The sequence below is a fragment of the Oratosquilla oratoria genome, chromosome 12 (assembly GCF_046742065.1).
Source record: "Oratosquilla oratoria isolate Oo_2021 chromosome 12, ASM4674206v1, whole genome shotgun sequence".
In the NCBI taxonomy this organism is placed as follows: Eukaryota; Metazoa; Arthropoda; class Malacostraca; order Stomatopoda; family Squillidae; genus Oratosquilla; species Oratosquilla oratoria.
The window spans coordinates 19,702,827-19,718,270 of record NC_134788.1 but is presented as its reverse complement, the minus strand read 5'-3'; the positions used below and the strand labels follow the sequence as shown (position 1 = coordinate 19,718,270).

General features: G+C 38.9%; 3 protein-coding genes across 4 annotated transcripts in view; 2 read left to right on the top strand and 1 right to left on the bottom strand.

Moving 5' to 3' along the window:
- Nucleotides 1–15,444, top strand: part of LOC143031050 (BTB/POZ domain-containing protein 6-B-like) — a 554,488-nt gene that overhangs the window by 228,795 nt on the left and 310,249 nt on the right. The gene's annotated exons all lie outside the window — the stretch shown is intronic.
- The window catches only part of LOC143031047 (BTB/POZ domain-containing protein 6-A-like), a 248,449-nt gene that overhangs the window by 27,069 nt on the left and 205,936 nt on the right, over nucleotides 1–15,444 (bottom strand). The window lies entirely within an intron of this gene.
- The window catches only part of LOC143031054 (uncharacterized), a 108,812-nt gene continuing 101,107 nt past the window's right edge, over nucleotides 7,740–15,444 (top strand). For both annotated transcript variants that reach the window (XM_076194431.1, XM_076194430.1), the window contains exon 1: nucleotides 7,740–8,151. The gene's annotated coding sequence lies outside the window, so the exon portion shown is untranslated. The remainder of the gene's footprint in view (nucleotides 8,152–15,444) is intronic.

Below are 15,444 nucleotides of genomic sequence, written 5' to 3'. Positions count from 1 at the left end.
AGCACATACATACATACAAAGGCTTTTTCCCCCTTACACGGGGGATAGCCAAAAAGAAAAAGGCATAGAAACCACTCCCACCCATTCCATTTCCTATATATTCCATTCCCCTCCCTCTCTCACATCTTGGCACCTCCTGGATGATGGGTCAGAAGCAGTGTCGCAAGACACAGCACATCCATAGCAAGGCCGCTTCATAAATTCGGCGACCCCCCTCCCCTCTCCGTTCCCTCCCCCCATGCAGAAAAGGAGAAGACGGGGAGAAATCCCTTCGGGCTGCGTCAAATTTTTCTCATACATACTTCCTCACCCCCCATCCCCCACCCACTCCTCCTCATGCATCACAGCATCATCCACACACAACCCTCCTCCATTCACCCCTATCAACTGTCCTCTCCCGTCCTTCCTCCACAGACATTCCTCTCTTTTGTAATGTCCCTTTCACCCCATCCATCCATCTCATCCTAGGACGCCCCCTCATATTCAGTCCTTCCACATCTGCCTTCCACACTTCTTTTACTAATCTTTCTTCACTCATTCTTTCTATGTGTCCAAACCATCCCAATACTCTTTCATCAACCCTATCTCCCAGCTCCCTGAAGGTCGAACCCTGATTGCGTTTAATTTAGAGCCTGAACCTACAAAAGATGGTGTCAATCCCAATTTGAACGGTAATTTAAAAATTCGTATTACCTTTAATAAACCAGTCTCGGGTAATTATATAGTCTGCGTATTTGGCGAATGCTATAGCGTGCTACAGTTCGATAGCGACAGGAACGTAGTATTGGAAAGTGGAGGGTAATAATAATGAATGGAGAACAAATTGACACAATTGTACGAATTATTCGTAGAGATAATTCCTCAAAACTGCGATATATAGGTGTATTACCCGTGGAAGATATACATCATGTACTTTCATCTAATCGGACAAATATCTACTTCATACTTAATGTGTTACCTCGTGAAATAGAAATGGGACATTTAATTGTTGTATGCTTAATATGTTTTCGATTCATTTAACGTAAACCTAAAAAAATATGGATCACATTTAAATTATATAAATAAAAAATAATTGTACTAGATTACAAAACGGAAATAGCTTAGTTTGCGGATATTACTGTTTGGTTTATAAAAAAAATCAAATCGAAACGGGATTAAATGTGCAATATTATTGAATTCACGCACATTTTCACGAAGGTACTTTTTAAATGACGATAAAAAAGTGACTACATTTGTTTATCGACACTTTGGTAACCATTTACCTCGATGTACATTTATTTGCTTTGCCCCTCAAATGATCATAATGATAGTAGTAGTAGTAATCACGTCGTGTGCAGCGCTCTGGCGAATAGAGAAGAAAGCGCAAATAATAACCTTCTTCCCTCCAAGAAAAGGAGAGGGTCGTGAGCTTTCATTAGGCCTACTATACTCCTTTCACTTGAATTCCTTCACTCTGATACATTACATAAGACTGGTTCTACTTGGGTCTTTACATACGGAATCTCCAGCTCTACTTCAGCTTTGACTACATGCAAGATCTCCGAGAGCAAATGTTATGGACAAATACACATCTCGGAAGACTTCGACGACATCCCTAGAACCGAGAGATGTTTTGCAAACATGAGACTGTAATTTGTAGCTTCCCGTTTTCGCTCTCGTTCAGTATGCTATTCGAAAAATTTCCTTATATTTCATTGCAACAATAAATGCGACCTATATGTAATCAGTACTATTACTTAACGTTTTACTTCCAGTTGTAAATGAAATGATAAAAAGAACTGGGGACAAACTGAATACATGGACGAAGGAAGGACATCGTGTTCACACTAACAACATTACAGTGGGAAGTCATGGAAGAAATACGATCAGCTATCAGAAAACAAGTTGACGACATCGAGAAAAATGTGAGGAGGAGACTATCGAAGAAGAGCCTTCCTTTAGTATAGACGACGTCGCGTCGGCACACTACTGATCCTAAGTAGGCCCCATACAAGACTGAAGCGTAGCCAATGTGTTTTCTCAAAAGCCCACGTTCACAATGAGTTCAAGGTGAAGAAAATCAATCTGGGAGAAATGGAAGAGGAAGACGATGAAGACGATAATGATATCATATAGTTAGGTTATTGCTATCAACAAATGTTGTGTAGCATCACTTATTATATATGCTTATCGTGTTGTAACACGTTTATAGGTATTGAGATGGCTAACATATGTCTTATTTAAATCATGACACATTTTGTACAACGTGTAGTTGAACGTATTGTAACAACATGTAATCTTATCAACAAAATGATATTAAGGTCACCCTTAATTTTCATATCCTAGATTATCTAAAGAAGAGAAGAAGCAAGAAATCTGTCTGTTCCCCAACCTTCTACAACATGCGCGAACGCGGGCGGAACGTATGTACGATGAAGTAATTTTTACCCAGGCTTACTTCTTCCAACCGTGACTTAATAGCAAAGACAAAGACTTATTGACCCACTAACCTCCATCTATCTATACACCAATCAAATTCGACCCCTACATACGTCAAACCAGTCAACACACCGAACGGTGCCACATGTACAAATTCTTTTATACAACACAACAATCAACACATAAAACGTCACTCCTAAGCTCCAGCCCTTACACGTGACGTCATCAGGTCAACGACCTAGCCACGCCCACCGGAAACAGCAAATGACGTCACAAGGGTCACATTGACCCACTAACCTCCATCTATCTATGAACCAATCAAATTCGACCTTTACATACGTTAAACCAATCAACACATCCAACGGTGCCGCATGTACAACCTCTTTTATACAACGCACCAATCAACACATAAAACGTCACTCCTAAGCTCCTCCCCTTTCACGTGACGTCATCAGGCCAACGACCTAGCCACGCCCACCGTAAACAGCAAATGACGTCATTAGGGTCAATGACCGACGCAGCAGCAGCACTGATCGTGGCAAATTTTGTCTATAAGACATCTAATAATAATAATAACTAACCTCCATCTATCTATGCACCAAAATCGACCTTTACATGCGTCAAACCAATCAACACATCCAACGGTGCCGCATGTACAACCTCTTTTATACAACGCACCAATCAACACATAAAACGTCACTCCTAAGCTCCACCCCTTACACGTGACGTCATCAGGCCAACGACCTAGCCACGCCCACAGGAAACCGCAAATGACGTCATCATGGTCAATGACCGACGCAGCAGCAGCACTGATTGTGGCAAATTTGTCTAAAAGACATCTACTACTATGCACCAATCAAGTTCGACCCTTACATAGGTCAAACCAATCAACACATCCAACGGTGACGCATGTACCTCTTTTATACAACGCACCAATCAACACAGAGAAAACGTCACTCCTAAGCTCCGCCCCTTACACGTGATGTCATCAGGCCAACGACCTAGTCACGCCCACCGGAAACCGCATATGACGTCACCAGGGTCACATTGACCCACTAACATCTAATGATAATAATAACTAACCTCCATCTATCTATGCACCAAATTCCACGTTTACATGCGTCAAACCAATCAACACATCCAACAGTGCCCAATCTCTTTTATACAACAAACCAAAATCGACGGCATTTTGCCTAGTGTGAAGATGGAAATCGACGGCATTTTTGCCTAGTGTGTACATGAAAGTCGACGGTAATTGTACTTAATGTGTAGATGGAAATCGACAGCATTTTTGCCTGGTGTGAAGGACAACAACGGTAATTTTGCCCAATGTGAAGATGAAAATCTACGGCCTTTTGCCCTGTGTGAAGGAGAAAATCAACGGCATTTTTGCCTAGTGTGAAGATAGTGATCGACGGTATTTTTGCCTAGTGTGTAGATGGAAATCGACGGTATTTTTGCCCTGTGTGAAGGAGGAAATCGACGGTATTTTTGCCCTGTGTGAAGATGGAAATCGACGGTATTTTGGCCTAGTGTGAAGATGGAAATCAACGGTGTTTTTGCCTAGTTTGAAGATGGAAACCGACGGTGTCTTTGCCTAGTTTAAGACGACTTGAAAGGGAAATCAAGATGTCATGATATCAGGGAGCGAAATTTTCAGGTCAGCACGTGGCCTTACGTAACACTGAACGAAACATTCTGAGAAAGCCGTGTAAAGAAAAATGTTTTAAGAAGAAAAGACAATGAATTTTGACAATTGTGTTCTTAAAACTGAGCGAAACATTCTGAGAAAATCATTAAATACATGACAATTGTGTGGAACGAAACATTCAGAGAAATGTTTTAAATACGTGGTAAGAAAGATGTTTTAAAAATATAGCAAATATGATGGATTTTGATGCGACGTGACGTCATAACGTCGGCATCAGAGCGCGGGAAGATTTTTCTGTCCTTGTGTATGGTCATCGCGCGTAGGCAACTTTTTCCTTGGCTTTTGGCGATGAAGATATATTTCTGTATTTTGAGGACCAAAAACTCGATGGAGATAATCAGGAAACTTGATATATGTATGTATATATATATATATATATATATATATATATATATATATATATATATATAAATGGCGTTTTCTATCGACGTCACGAAAATAATGACAGCAATGGAGCGCGGTGCATTGTGGTATCAATGACGTCTTTCCCAATGTGAGAATCTAAAAATTAGTGTTTTTCTTTTTCTTTTTGTCATCTATGCATGAGCACAGTTGTATGATTAAGCAGTTGTTACACATAAACTATATTTCTGACAACAACATATTTCCACCAAAATGTAAATATTTCTTGTCCAAACTCACCCTTTTTGGCGCATTCCGTGTACTGCAAAGTATCTACATTAAATACAATGTCTTCATTTGATTCCTTCTTCCTTAAAGAACCTAATATTACAAATTATTCGACAAAAGTAATTATAAAGATATAATATTAATCATCAAAATTCGCAAACACAATAGCAAATGTACTCGTACCTCCAACCTCCATTTGAATAATGACAATATGACTTCCGTTGCAGACATCTAGACGTCTCTAAGGACATATTCAACAGCATATGACGGAAAGATAATTTGTTGTTTGGAGATTTGAACAATTAAATTTTGTAACCATATATCAAAAGCCCACGAATCAAAATGCCATAGTCAATACTATCCCATTGTTCATAATCCCACACATAATATTCCAGGATGTTGATAGTATTAACTATATGTTAAAGTATAATTTCATTTGATAAATTTATTAATGAATATAGGCCTAGGTTAATTGGCGTGGGATTTTTACCAATGGGATTATGACCTTATGGGACTCTGTCATGGATTCGACACAGGCAAGGTCATCATATCAAGACAACAGGTCAGGACTCGCAGTAATGGATTTAAACTGGACAAAATTAAATTAAGTTGTTTTAAGAAATTGTTAGACAACTTTATGCACGGGGATTACAGGTGGTAATGGACATGGAACTGCCTAGTGTAGGCCACATGGTCTCTTGCAATCTCCTTCGTTCTTATGTTCTTATCACACTGGCCGCCGACGACCGTTGAGAGCTCGTTCGAGTCAAAAACGACATCGGTTACAAAATAAAAAAAAAATTCAAATATTCAAATGATATTTCCGTTACATCTAGCAAAGCTGAAGGATGAACGACTGTGTAAACCTAGATATGGATGTTAGACATACTGTTGAATTGTTCTTAGGGATGTCTAGGTTTCTGTAATAAGCAAAGTCATCATTCTAGTTATATTCAAATGTTGGAGGTTGGAGGTAGGATGATGTCGGAGGAAAAATAGCCCAGTGTGATTGATAACCCTCATGGAGGCTAGCCAGTCGGCCATATTGGATTTGCAAGTCTGCACCTAGATGCTACGTAAGTTTGACGACAATTATTAAAAGATAAAACTATTTGTAATGAAAATTCCCTTAACGATAAGAAATATAAAATAATGAAAATAATGATATATATATTGGGATCCGGCGAATTCACCGACAACAATTCATCGACACGCTCAATTCATCGATATACACAATTCATCAAAAAATAGAAATATTCTAATTTGAAATATATATCTAGGTTGTGTTTTCATCCTTGATTTAGTATACTTTTATTTTTGATAATGAAATAATTACTTTCATAACCCTTATTTAGGATGAAGAATTTCTTTTCGTAGTATTCATCAAGAATAGAAATTCTTTATGTGACAGAACTATTGAAAATGACAAATTAGTTTAAACTAGACTTAGAACTATAAATTGGTTTACTTAAGATTATAAAGCTAGGTTATGGGCTATTGCTCGCAAATAACACTAGGCAACAAATTTCAATTTTTTTCCTGTTACAGACACGTGATCTACTGATTCCTTCTAAATTAATGATGCTGATTTCATATCTGATGTCTAAATTTCACTGTCACGTCCATATTTTCTGTAACTGACAACCCCTATTTTTCATTTTTTTTTCCACTCGCTCAGTAGTCCAAGCTACTTTTCCAAGTGAAGTTTTATTTAGGTATACTTAAATAATTATGTTAACATGGGTTTCCTCTTTTTTCTGACTTAAGACAGACAGTGGATTTCCCCTGACGGAGTTACCACCCCGGCACCCAACCCACCCACAGTGTATTGGCATTTAGTTGTTATGGCAAAAAGACATTCCTGTTCTCAAGTGAAACTTTGGCGTTTCCTCTTTATTTGTCGTTTATAGGATGACGAACTCTCCTTCTGCAGGAGCCAACAGTAATCTCACATCATATTTGGATTAAAATTACCTTGATATCTGCTTTCCGTAACGAAGATCTGATGGTGGAAGTGTTCACCATGCTCGTGGCTTACAGCACCAAGGTTGGCCGGGAAGAAGTCAAAATGAGAATGTAAAAAATGTATTTTCAAAGATATTCTGCATCACGTTTGTTCATAAGATTTCAGCATGTTCTCTGTTAGTTCACAATAGTTTCCAGCTTTTTGGTTTCCAAAAAAAAATTCTTACAACTTCAACAAACGATGTCCATGCACTCAGTTCCATCTCAATTTGGCTAGATGGAAACGATGAGTCACGGATGACATCTTAGCATCTGTCAATATTCCTCTGAATTTATCCTTTAAATATTGGAAACCACTATCTTGATGATCCATACCCTTCACAAAATTCTTCATAATGTGAAGTGGTGGAAGATGTACTTTCTGAGCGTCGATAAGGGCTGCATGCTTCACATTATGTTTACCAAGTTTACCAACAACATCCTCAGTTCTAGATGGCCTATCATGTTTCTTGTAGTGGTTCTTGTCATCTCTGCTGTTCCATTGGCACAAAAAAACATATGCTTTGTGTAGCCCAATTGCGACCCCCCAAGAAGTAATGATGCAACTTCAAGGTCGCCACAAATATTCCATGTGTGCTCCTTATATTTGGTAATCCTTAGCAGCTGTTCCATGGATTCATAAGTTTTTAAGGCCAGTGCCATGTGCTACAGGTATAAAAGGTTTTTCATTGCCGTGTAGTAAGAAAGCTTTAATGCTAGCTTTATTAGAGTCAGTGAAAAGTCTCCATTGTTTAAGAGCATAGAGACAGCCAATTTGTTGCATTAGACTATTGATAGCGTGGCAGAAACAAACGTTATTCTCCTGAGAGTAAAATGATGAAAACTGCAGATGGCGATGACAGAAATGAGAAATTTAGGTGTTTGGCTGGAGAAGATTCCATCCTTGACTTACCAAATATGGGTAACTATCTGCATCTGGAATATATATATGCCATCTTTTTTCTGTTACTATATCACTATAGTCAGCGCAAGGAGAATTGGCCATTAAGGCGTGGCTAGGATATTTCCCGGTGTTGCCACATATGGGCATCCATGGCGAAAACGTGCGTGTGGATGCAATGTTTTCTGAATGCAGTGTGAGGGGGGCGGGGCCAGAGATTAGATGTAGTGGCAACGTCGCTCTCGCATGCACATATGCCATATCTACACTTAAAGAAACGAAACCTTTGTATAGAAAACATTGCTTTGATTTTTATCTCAGTGGTGGTGTGTGACAAAAAATTATAATATAATCATATGAGGCAACATTATAAAATTATAAAATAGAATTATATAATAAAATAAAACTATAAAATAATTATATGTGGCACCACAGGGGAACTCCCAGTGGTCCGCCCTAACGGCCAGATCTCAGTGCATAGGGTATAGTAGAATCTTCAGAAGAACTGATGTCTGTCATCGTTGCTGGTGGAAGTGGTGGCGGGTTTGCTTCACCATGTGGTACTGGTTTCATTGCTGATTCACAGTTTGGGTACGTGATCTTTGGATTTGTTTTTTTTTCAGAAACCAGCAATCTTTGTTAAACAAAAATAACAATCATTGACGTGATTTTTTGGCTCACGCCAAACCATGGGGACTGAGAACGGCATAACTTTTCTTTTACCATCTACCCAAGCTATTAAAATGGCATTGCACGGTGCACAACAAATATGTGGTGCCCAGTCCTTGTCTTGGTCTCCTAATTTACAGTCAAAATAGTACTTATAGGCAAGTTTAAGCTTTGCTGTTATGTCTCTACGTTGTTGCTTCAGTGTATATTGTCCACAGATATAGCAGAAGTTGTTCGGGTGATTTACACAAACTCGATTTTGATGCCATTTGAAGTATCATACAATATCTGAAAAAAATGAATGCAAAATAAGATAGAAATACGTTTTGGTACAAAATAAATGCTACAAAAATACAACAACTATCCCAGCCTGATTACTTGCTTAACAGCAGAGTTTCAATAAACGTCTTACTTGCCTGTAAGATAGCGACAACTAGGAGTTAATTTCATTTCACAAATTCGTTAGATGTGGATGGGAAGAGTAGGATAAGTGATTTGCTTCTTACGGAAAATCTAAATAGAATTTGCATATTACACAAAATCTACTGTAGATGTGACAGAGCAAATTCAATAATAGATATGAATTTACCATATCAAGATCACATTGAAACACTTATTTGCTCTTCTGTAACAAAATCTTTGTTGCCCAGTGTAATTGGTAAGCGAAACTGTGAGTCCTACTTTGTGTCTGCACATCAGCGACGTGTCGATTTCAAAACGGAAGAAGAAAAAGAATCCAGACAGAAATGACACCGCGAGATGAGACACAAGTGGGCAAGACAGACAAGCGATGGAGGTCTGGGTGTCAATCACGCTGATTTGACTTGCAATAGAAACAGTGCTACGAGCAAAGTGAAAATTGATTTGAGATTGAGTTTATGGAGCACTAATGTGCACCTAGCTATGTGCTCGACTGCTCGTCAGTATGACTTGAGCGGTTGTGGTGGAAGGTTGTGCTGGCGGTCGCTTTGGATACGTTGTAAATAATTTTTGTGCGTTTACTGTGATGATTTACATTAAGTTGTGCTTTTTTTGCGCCAATGAACTAACAGTGTGCTGTGCAGTCTGAGATTGTGAGTGCGGTTGTAGTAACCACCGCCTGCTTGTAATCAACATTGGCTGTTGTTACGTTCAGCGTTGTACACTGGTTCCGAAAGGTAAGTTCGGTAGGTACATAGTTTCAGGACGGCACGCGAAGGGACCCTTCCGAATTTTTTTTTCCAGAAGTGCACACCTATGCGATTATTATTTAATTATATTTTTATATTGAAGTTATTTATTAAATATTGGTTGTCCCATGGTTTATCAAACTTACTCTCAAATTTTATAACTGATTTTGAGTCTGTGACATACTTATGTAGTGCATTCCATTTGTTTGGTGCTACAAAATGAGTTCTTCCTTTTATCCAGTTTTGGTCTTTACTATTTTCATAGGATGTCCATTTTCCCATAGATCCAAAATGTCATGGCATACGTCCTCATCGTAGACTCCTGTCAGGATATTGATTCAATTGTATCGCCTCGTGCACGTGTACATGCACGAGGGTTTCCTCAGTCTCCCCTCACAGTTTCTGTTTTGGCAGCAGCTTGGTCGCTCTCCGCTGCACTCCTTCGACAGCTCCAGTGTCCTTCAGCAGACCTGAAGCCCATACTTGTTGGTTTGCATACTCCAAATGGGGGCCGAGTAGCGCCACCTAAAAGAGAAACCTAAAAATTTCTTCATCCAAAGAGACAAAGGTTCTTCTGATAAGTCCTACAAGTCTATTAGCTTTATTTGTCTTTTCTGCAAGATGATTTGAGAACTGGAGTTTGCTATCGATTATTACCCCTATATCCTTCTCTGTACTTATTTTTGTCATATTTTCATTCATGTTATATCCATAGTTTCTTCCATTGCAATTTCCAGTGTGCATGAATTTACACTTTTTTTTTTATCAAGCAGCAATGTCCTTCAGGGTTTTAATTCACCAGTAAATTTTTGTAATCTCTATATACAATTATATTTTACTTCCATCTCTTAAAACTTCTGGTAAATCATTAAATTAAAGGACGAATAATAATGGTCCCATCACAGATCCCTGAGTGACACCACTTTCCACATCATGCCATTCTGATTTATAGATTATGTCCACTGGAGCATTCCCAGCTGTCCAATACCCTTATTAATTGAAGAACTGTAGATCACTCTGGTAAGAATCCAAATTGCCTGTTACTAAATAGTTTATTTGATTTCATGCGTTTCATAACTTTCTCTCTGACTAGTGATTCCATTAGTTTATGCACAATACTTGTGAGACTTATTGGTCTGTAGTTTGTCGGGTCACAACTGCTTCCTTGTTTAAATATGGCAGTTTATTTGCAATTTTCCAGTCCATCAGTAATTGTACAGTATTGTACTGTAAGACTTTTCAAATTCTATTTTAAGAGGTTCTGCCAGTTGCTCTCCTCCTTCCTTCAATATCCTAGGATATATTCCGTCCGGTCCAGGTGATTTTTTTTTCATGGCATTCTTAATGTTCTGTAATGAGAATTCCATATTTGACATTTCAGGCACATGTTTAAATGAAAGATTTAGCACATCTCCGTCTGGTTCCTCTGTGAATACTTTGTTGAACTGATTAGCCAGTATGTCTGCCTTTTCCATCTTAGTTTTGTTCATACTACTATCACTATTCATGTGTAGTTCTGGTATACCAATTCTTTTTGTTAACTTTTTTTGTACATATTTCCAAAATTATTTGGATTTTCTTTTGCCTTTCAATTAGCTGTTCTCTATTTTTTCTGTTTTCTTGTTTCATTCCTCACCTGGTTGTACACCTGTATTCTTTCTCAACCTGTTGAAATTCCTGACAAGTTGTATTAACACAGGTTTTTAGTTGTATTAGTCGTGACCAAGGCGTTTTTTTCTTATTTTTTACCAAAGCATCCTATTCATTAGTAGTTCCTTCATCTGGGATTTGTTCTTTTTCTCTGACAAAATGTGTCTTTTACTACTTTAATTGGCACACATTTGTTTATAGTATCTGTAAGTTTAATTTAAAAAAAAAAAAAAAATCAACATTTCCTCAATATTTGGTTTACCCAAGTATTGCTCCCATTTGATGTCCAACTTTTATTTCTCAACTCTTTAAAGTCTGTTCTCTTGTACTAAAGTCTGTTCTCTTGTACAAGAATATTTTCTTTGTATTGCATGTGAAAGTAATGGTAGCATGATCACTTCATCCTAGGGAACTTTCTACTTCTATTTCCTCTACTATTTCTTCTTCCCTACTAAATATTAAGTCTGACACCCTCTTACCTCTCCTCTGTGGCTTGTGATTTATTACATATGATGATAGCAAATACAGTGTTTAGGAAGAAAGTCAAGTATAAGTACACATGGGAGAGGGTGGTGGATGGAAGGGTGGTAGATAGAGCATTAATGGACTATAGTGGTAACCAGGAGTATAGTAGGAAGAGTTAAGGGTGCCGGTTTAGTATGTGGCCTACCTTTTTGAAACTGGTTTTGTATGTATTTACCTAGTTGTATGTGGTCTACCCCATTTGAATATGTCCTACCTCAGGACAAATTTAAAACAATACTTTAAAAATGTTTTCATTTGAACCTAACCTCTCCTAACCTAACTTGTAGAGCTGGGTGCATTCCTTGGTGCATTGAATAGGTAGGCCACATACTGTACCAGAGAAAAAATGTTGTAGGCCACATACTAAACCAGCACTGAGTTAAGGATATACATATTCAAAGGGGAGAGAGTAGGGGAATATCAGATGATTTTTTGGTAGAAGGTAAGTTGAGAGTGGAGGATAGATGGAGAAAAAGAAAGAAGACAGAAGGTAGGGAGGTGTTTAAAGTGAACTGCTTAAATGAGAAAGAAAGGGAGAAGGAGTACAAAAAGAAACTGAGAGAGGAGTGGGAGGGAGTGAAGGATAGAGTAGAACTAGGAGTGGAGGAGGAAGTTGCAAGGTGTGCAAAGATGGTGTGTGGAAAAAGGAGGATGGGAGAAATAGAAGGAAGGGTAGTGAGTGGTGGGATGAGGAAACAAAGAAGGTTGTAGAAGAGAAGAAGCGAGCTTTCACAGATTGGTTACAAATAGGACGAGAGAATCATATGAGAGGTGCAAAGAAATGAGAAGACAAGTAAAGCATAAGATAAAGGAGGCAAAGAGGAGAGCAGATGTGAAATGAGGTAATAGCAACAGAAAATTTTGAAAGTAACAAAAAGATGTTTTGCAAAGAAATTAAGACAGGAAGAGAAGGGAAATCAAATAGAGAGGAAAAGGTAAAATGTGCAGATGGAGAGATGATAATGGAAGAGAAGGCAATAAGAGGAAGATGGGTAGAGTATTTTAGAGAGTTGCTAAAGGTAAAGGAGGGGAAGGTGGATGCCGTGGTAAGCGCTAAGAAAATGACAGTGGTGAATGAAGAAAATGGAGGAGAAATAAGGAAAGAGGAGGTGAAGGCAGTTGTTAATATGACGAGAGCAGGTAAGGCACCTGGGTTACAAGGGTATCATGGAGAATGTCTAAAACAAAAAGGAGGTACAGTGATGGTGAACTGGGTGTCGACATTATTTAATGCTTGTTTAAGAGAGGGTAGAGTGCCGGAGGACTGGAGGAGTGCTTGTATAGTTCCACTTTACAAGGGAAAAACGGGACAAGTGTGAGTGTAGTAGTTTCAGAGGGATCAGTTTGTTAAGTGTAGTTGGGAAGGCTTATGGGAGGATCTTGATTGAGAGGATTAGGAAAGGAAGAGAGAGTAATTGGTGAGGAACAGTGTGGGTTTAGGACAGGTAGGGGTTGAGTGGATCAGATTTTTGTGGTAAGAGAGATGTGAGAAAGCTTTAGGATAAGGTAAGGATTTTTTTTTTTTTTTTTTTTGGCTTATATGGATTTGGGAAAGGCTTATGACAGGGTAAACAGGAAGGCACTGTGGGAAATTTTGCAGATACATGAGATAGAGAAGAGCAGTCAAGAGTTTTTACGAGAGTAGCAGAACTTGTGTTAGAATCGGAAATAGGTTGGTGAGTGAGTGGTTTGAGGTAAAGGTGGGACTTTGTCAGGTATGTGTTCTGTCACCTTGGCTGTTCAATTTATACATGGATAGGGTGGTGTGAGAGGTAAATGCAAGGGTAGTGGGCTGGGGATTGGAGATGGTTAAAGAAAATGGAGGAAAGTGGGAAGTAAGCCAGTTGTTGTTTGTTGATGGCACTGCAATTGTAGCAGGATCATAGGAGGGATTGAGGAAGTTAGTTACAGAGTTTGGGAAGGTGTGCGAAAAAAGGAAGTTAAAGATAAATGTGGGTAAATATAAGGTACAGTAATGAGATGTACAAGGGGAGAAATTGGCAGCAGACTAGAGGGGAGTATTAAGGGAGAGAGAATGGAGAAAGTGGATAGTTTTAGGCACTTGGGTGTGAATGTGGCAGGAAAGGGAGGAATGGAGGTGGAGATAGTATGTAGATTGAGAGAAGGAAGTAAATTCCTTAGGGGATTAAAAAGTGTGATGAGAAATAGACATTTTGGAATGGATGCTGAGAGGAGATTGTATGAAGGAATGATTGTGCCAACAGCAATGTATGGGGCAGAAACATGGAACATAAGAGTAGTCTGAATGTGTTTGAGATGAGGTCTAGAAGTATGATAGGGTTACTAGGCTGGATAGAGTGAGAAACGAGGTGAGGAGGAGAACGGGGGTGGAAAGGGAGTTGGGAAGTATGGTTGATGTAGGAGTATTGGGATGGTTTGGACACATGGAAAGAATGAGTGAAGAAAGATTAGTAAAAGAAGTGTGGAAGGAGTGAACATAAGAGAGCAACCAATGATGAGATGGATGGATGGGGTAAAAGGGGGCACTGGGAAAGAAGGGAATGTCTGTTGAGGAAGGCTGGAAGAAGACAGATGGCAGGGGTAAGTGGAGAATAGTTGTATTTACCTAATTGTAGTTTGCAATCGTACATGGATGAGGCTGTGATGCATGGAAGGGAGTGGGTAGGGGATGGGTGTGGGTGAGGAAGTATGTGCATATGATATTTTGATGCAGCCCAAAGGGATGTCTCCCCATCTTCTCTTTTTCTGCATGAGGGGACAGAGACGGGGGTTGCTAATTAAATGAAGCGGCCTTGCTGTGGAGATGCTGTGTCTTGCTGCATTGCTTTTGACCCAGGGCAGTGGGCGAAATGCAGAGATGACCCATCATCCAGGAGGAACCAAGAAAAGAGCAAGGGAGGGGTGGTGAATGGAAGTGAAGTACCGGTATGTGGGGATGAAATGGATGGGAGTGGATTTATACCTTTGACTTTGGCCCACCTCCCTTGTGAGGGGGGAAAAGCCCCTGATATATGTATGTATTTTGTGTTGATGTGTTATATCATTCTGGCTACAGAAATATGTGTCAATGCAATTTTTGTTGTTCAGAATGGCTGTTGTGGTTCACTATATGATTTGAATTATTTTTTGATGTAGCTTTTGTGTGCTTTGGCAAAAAATTATGCTATTGTATTTGTTGGTCAGTGGTTGACATAAGTTAACATCAAGGATAATGTGGATACAAATGAGATTGGGACGGAAGATAATGGGTATATGTGAGTGGATGTGACCTTAGTTTTAATTCTTCCAGCTAATGGTCATTTGAGATAGATTTGATAGATTTAGCTGATAACATTTGATATATTTATTTCAGTTTGATAATGCAATTGCCTCTGCAGCTGCAGATGGCATCTCCAGCTGCAAAGGAGTGGCTGCAGAAGAGAAGATGTTCAACCCTGGACACACTTTTTTAATACAATCAAATTCAAGGTGAGTGAGAAATATTTTGTATAGAAAGACATGTTAAAAAAATCATATATTACCTCTCTCATGTGTATTTACCCACAAGAAATGAGCTATGCTCATGGGGTCCTGTTATGTATGCATTTCCCTAACCGTAGTATGTAGGAAAATAGCAATGCTTGTTGGGTCCCATCTCCTACTCTCCAATATGACATAATACCTATTCTCAAAACCATGTACAGTTCCAACTTAATCTATATCCTTAATTTCAATATTCATATTATTTAATTCATGTTTGTCTGTCAGTCTTGTATGCACAGCCTCCCAAGTAGTTCTGCCATATC